This window comes from Alnus glutinosa, chromosome 4 (assembly GCF_958979055.1).
Source record: "Alnus glutinosa chromosome 4, dhAlnGlut1.1, whole genome shotgun sequence".
In the NCBI taxonomy this organism is placed as follows: Eukaryota; Viridiplantae; Streptophyta; class Magnoliopsida; order Fagales; family Betulaceae; genus Alnus; species Alnus glutinosa.
Window position 1 is genome coordinate 15,561,019 of NC_084889.1, and position 6,000 is coordinate 15,567,018.

General features: G+C 38.0%; 1 non-coding gene across 1 annotated transcript; it reads right to left on the reverse strand.

Moving 5' to 3' along the window:
- Positions 1-5,034: 5,034 nt before the first annotated feature.
- Positions 5,035-5,141, reverse strand: LOC133867521 (small nucleolar RNA R71). The gene has a single exon (XR_009900080.1). It is a non-coding gene; the product is annotated as a small nucleolar RNA R71 (small nucleolar RNA).
- Positions 5,142-6,000: the final 859 nt, after the last annotated feature.

The window sequence follows — 6,000 nt, forward strand, 5'->3', positions numbered from 1 at the left end:
CACACACACACACACACACACACACACGAAAAAACACACTCTAACAAAAACTAAATAAAGGTTAATCAAGCATATAACATGAAAAAAAAAACCAAGCTTTGGCTATAGGGTTTACTTCTCTTGAAGGTAGAGACCCAAAACCCTCCAAAGATCATTCACTCTCCTTCTCTCTCTATGTATCTCTCTTTCTCTCTAGGGTTTGGAGGCTGAAGAATGATCGAGTCCTGAATGCCATCTTCAGGATGTCCTCATGCTTGACTCTTACTTAGTGATATCTCGATCGCAAGTCTATCTTTGGGAAGACTCACACACCCTGCAACTAGTCAACCAAATTATCAATCTTCAGTAGCGGATATTGGTTCTTCACTTTAACCTTGTTTAGCTCTCTATAGGTAATGCACGTCCTCACCGATCTGTCCTTCTTCTTAACGACCAAGACTAGTGCTCCCCATGGTGATAGGCTAAGACAAATGAAACTTTTGTCTGCCAGTTCCTGCATCTAGACCTTCAGTTCGCTCAACTCTACAAGTACCATTCTATACGGTGCTTTAGATATTGGTGTTGCACCCGGGATACAATCGATTTTGAACTCGATTTCCCACTTCTAAGGCAACCTTGAGAACTTCGTTGGAAAAACGTTGAGGAACTTTTGTACAACAGGGATCTTATGCAGCTCATTCCCCTCCTTCAATGGTTCCACAATGAAGGTAACAAACGGTTGACCTCTATATCTTATAAGTATTCTATCCTAAATGGCCGACAAGACTAGAGGAAAGGAATGTGTTTCGATGAAAGTAACCTCCTCAGTCTCGGGTGGTCTAAAAGTCACTTCAGTCTGCGCACAATCAACACTAGCGTAATGCTTAGCTAACCAATCCATCCCCAAAATCATGTCAAACCTTTGCATCAAGAGCACACTTAGTTTTCTGAGAGGCTCATATATCTAATGTTGACGAGATAGCCCCCTACACTCTTATAGAATACTATTTTCCTTATTGGTATGGCCACTTCCAACCCAACATCTAGGGGTCCTACTATCACTATACACAATCGAGTGTAAGTACTTGACATTAAAAGAATGAGTGGCCCCGGAATCAAATGATATTGTAACCTTATATCCAAGAATAAAGATTTTACTTGTCACCATGTTTGTGCCTATCTCAGCCTCTCCCGGTGTTAATACGTAAACGCGCGTTGAAGAAAGCGATTTCTGCGCATTCCCTTGTTGTTGCTCAATGCCCTTTACTATGGAATCCTGTTGAAATCTCCTAGCTGTCCACAATGGTAACACATACCGGTGTCCATCCTACATTGTCCTCAATGAACTTTGTTCCATTGTTGGCATGACGCTAGTGGCTGGTGCCGCTAATGCTGCTGCTACTACCGCTATTACTGGGGTGTTGCTAGAGTGGGCATTGGTCACCCCTGGGCTAGTCTCTAGGTTGCTTAATTATCCATGAGACGCTACTTCTACATCCTTAAAATGATTAAGGCAGCGGAAAAACCTGTAATAATTTTTGCCTTAGAACTGACGAAATAAACATATCAAATAAACTAGCCAGAGCTTCTAAATCATAACTCAATATCAATACATCTCAATTTACTATTACAAGGTATGAGTCATAAGAACATAACGTTTAGTAAACATGTAGAACTCACTACAACATAAGTCAGTGCCTCACCAGACAACATCACGTAGGAGTCCCTTCGATGACACACTAAACTCGCACACAATCTACCGAACATGATGCCTAAACTTGCAATAAAAAAAATAATAAATCTAAGCGATCGTGGTGTTAGCCACGTTTGCATAGGTGAAATAATGAGTCCATGGTCTTAGCAATACAAATTCACTAAGTTTTTGTAACTAGCCGACATTTCTTTCTTTCTACCATACGTTTACAATAACAGCTACCATTGGTATAATACTTCATTTTGAAACATTTCGTAGCTGATAAAGTAATTACTAGCGTTTTATAAAAAAGTGAAATCATACTACGTAGCTGTGAATATATATACATGTTCCAATCTCCCGCTTGAAAGCATATATATATAAATCCATTTTCAACACACACACACACACACACATATATCATGTGACTCAGTTATACTCGTATACAAGCCTTTCCAACCTTTGACAAATACAATCATACCGATACATCTAAGCAAGAAACACATTTAAATCATTATATGCAATCCAGCCATATTGATATACATATGTTATGTCCCATTCATCGTCTAGCATGAAAACCATAATAAATCATGTTATAAATCATTATCATGTCATGCTTGCTTTTCATTTGTTTTAATCGTTTCATAGTGTCGGTAGGACTCTAATCCCCGATCTTAAGTTCAGCGTTCATGAATTTGTTCCTTGCTCATGCTTTCGTGCCATCTATTCATTGTGTCCATGCTTTCACATACTTATGCGTCATTTAACATCATATGTTTTTCACATGCTCATACATAATTTAACATCTCATATACTTTTTACACTATTTGCAAACTTTAACATGAAATCTTTAACTCATTATAAAACTTCATAAAACATACCTCAATTCTCATTTTCATAAACATACTTTGAAACTCTTAAACCATCATCAAATCATATCTCCACATAATTCAAAGTATCGAAAGCATTTTTAACACACATATTATCACAAAATATTATCGGCTCGAATTAAAACAACTATAGCATTTTGTAACATCATAAAACCACACAACTTAGTATATTTTCTCAGTGAATTAAATACTCAACTATTCTTGCTTTGTTGCAATAAACTCCTAACTCGAACATTGATTGCACTAAAACAACACTAACCCCCTATTAGGCAACACACACACACACACACCCAATAATACTCAAGTATCATGAGTATTATCTCTTCTTGATAACCCATAGCAAAACCCATAGCAAAACCCATAGGTAAAACTAGGGTTTACAACTCTACCCATTAACTAGACCCAACATGTAGACAAATAACTAGGGTTAACGCTAAAACCCTAAACTAATCTTTCCAATAAGGAATTCTAAGGCTCAATAAAAACCCTCAATTTATAATACTTAGAAACATTTACAATAATCACTCTAATCGTAATATGACATATTAGTACCTCGACCCCATAAGCACAATTTCCATGGAATGCATTGGAAACTTATGGTTAATTAACACTCTAAATGGACTTAACCCATCCAAATCTAATTCATACTACAAAAATTAGGGTTTATAACCATAACTTGAACAATCACAAAATTGAAGTTTCAACTTGACTAATCAACCCGAAGCTTGAATGTTGTTTAGAACTCCTCTAAACACAAGCTGTAACAACCTAGAGAAAAACGCTAATCATATCTGCGCTATCATCTCAAAAAAACTAGTTAATTTGGACATTTTCTAGAATCCCTTGTAAAGCTCAGTTTCACCTAGTAACTAGGCAATGTGGGACTTAGTACCTATGAGTATCTTTATAAACCACTCACTCTGTGTGAGCTATTCATCTCTTCTCAATATAGGATTGGGTGTTACACAAATGACCTAAAGGAATTTGAGGGATTAAGCTTAAACCCAAAAATCAACAAAAATACAAGAAAAGTTAGGCTTTGTGGATTTGCCTCAAACCAATCGGTGAAAACAACAATCTTCCATAAAGAATCACTTTTCTAGAGTCAGATTTGGCTTTGAACATCTCTACAAACCAAGATCTAGAGTTTGGGTGCAAAACCTAGGAGAGAGAAGATGGGAAATAGTGTGGAAGGGGGAGAAAAGGAAGGAAAATGAGCTGAAAAATGTGTTCAACCTATTTTACCTCGTCTTGTCCGGATAGGTTAGTAGGTTGTTTGAACGCCCCATTCCTAGAACATCTTAAAAATTTGTTGTTTGCAACTTGTCTGCACCCTTGATAAGTGCTGAATGTTACACATTCAAGCCCCTTAATTTACATATGTTATGCTCTTAGTTTTGTTATAATTTGATGTTTTGTGTTGTTTTTGTGTTTTCTTATATTTTACAGGTTTTAGAAGAAAAACCAATCAAATTCCAAGATTATAATGAAGTCAGCAAACTCACTTTTGGATAGATTCAAACTCCAAATCAATTTTGAATTTAAGGAAAGAGAAGTTGGCAAAAATTCGTTATCTTTGGAAAGAATCCAGAATGAGCACGTCACAGTAATGTAATCATAACTTTCGGCTCAAGTATCAGATTGCAACAAAATTGATGGCGTTGGAAAGCTAATAATAAATACAACAAGTTTTTGGCGCCGTTGCCAGGGATTGTGTTAATTGTGTTTTAAAAGTCTTTCCTTTTATTTTCGTATTTTTGTTTCTGTTCGTTAAAAAATTTTTAAAAAAAAAAAAATTAAAATTAAAAATTAAAAAAATTCTCATCCGTTTCTGAGTTCTTTTCTGCAGAATTTCGAATTTGGTATTGTGGACGAGCGCACAAGCCATATACGCTCGAGCACAGTTCTTCCAAACAGCAGTACTGAAGCTGCTATCCACGGTTACAGAATTTTCTGTCTGTGCAAGGTCGTCGATCTCAGAATTCAGACGTTATTCCATACGATCCAGAGATCGAACGCACTATTCGACAGCCAAGAGACACCTCAAAATCAGAAAATATATTCAAAGTTGAGGAAGAGATGGCAGAAGAACTTGTAGAGAATCCACCGGAGCGGAAGCCCATGAAGAGTTCTTTCATACCACATAATCTAGATCAGCCCTCTTGCATTGCTTTCCAGCCGAATGTCCAAAGCAATTTCAATTTATCCCCCCACCTGCTCAGCATGGTTCCACATTACAGAGGCACACCTACAGAGGATCCTTATCTTCATATTCGAGACTTCTTTGATCTTTGCAAGACACAAAACATCCATGGCTTAAACGCGGAAGGAATCAGGTTAATTCTTTTTCCGTTTTCCTTGAAAGATAATGCTAAGTTATGGTTAAACTCTTTGGCTGCAGGGTCTATTCAAAATTGGGATGAGTTGGCCACAAAGTTCTTGAAAAAGTTCTTTCCAGCCCAACGGACTAGGCAATTGAGGAGGGAAATTCAAACCTTTCAACAAAAAGATGGAGACCTATTCTTTGAGGCATGGGAACACTTCAAGGAGCTACTTCTAAAATGCCCACATCACAATCTATCTCAGGACGATCAGGTACAAGCTTTCTATGAAGGTTTAAATGATTCTAACAAAAGTCTTGTAGATTCAGCTTGTGGAGGCGTGCTAATGGAGAAAAATAGCGAAGAGGCCATCGAACTCTTTGAGACTCTAAGCGAAAACTCCCAACAGTTTTCATCCCGAGAAAGACAAGGACTCAAAGGAAAGGGCGTCTATGAAGTAAATGTCAATAATGGCGTTCAAACTCAAATGGCTACCATGGAGAGGAAACTGGACATGCTAGTAAAAGCCATGACTACTCATCACATCTCTCCCATTCAACAGATTGCTCAAATTGAGGTATGTGCCATATGTTCTCACTCTGACCACACCACTGAGACTTGCCCCATGTCTTCTTTTACAGATCAAGAGCAAGCAAACTATGTGGGACAGAATAACTATCCTCCAAAGAACAATCCATACTCCAATACTTACAATGCAGGGTGGCGAAACCACCCCAATTTTTCATGGAGTTACAATCAGAATGTGCAGAATCCACAAGGGCAGCAAAGAAATTTCCAGCAAGGAAATAACTATCAAGCTCCACCACAAGTAGTCCAACCGAATCCAGAACCAAAGAAGAATGACCTCGACAGTGTTCTATGCCAATTTATAACTTCACAACAGCAAACCAATACTCAGACCAATCAAGCTATTCAAAGGTTGGAAACACAAGTGGGGCAATTGGCCAAAGAGCTGAGCGAGAGAAAGAGGGGTGAATTTCCATCCCAAACACTACCCAATCCAGGAGGTCATGAGCAACTCAAGGCTGTATCAACCCTCAGAAGTGGGAAGACCATTGATAACAAGGTGGGAACTGAGGAGACAATACCAGCATCT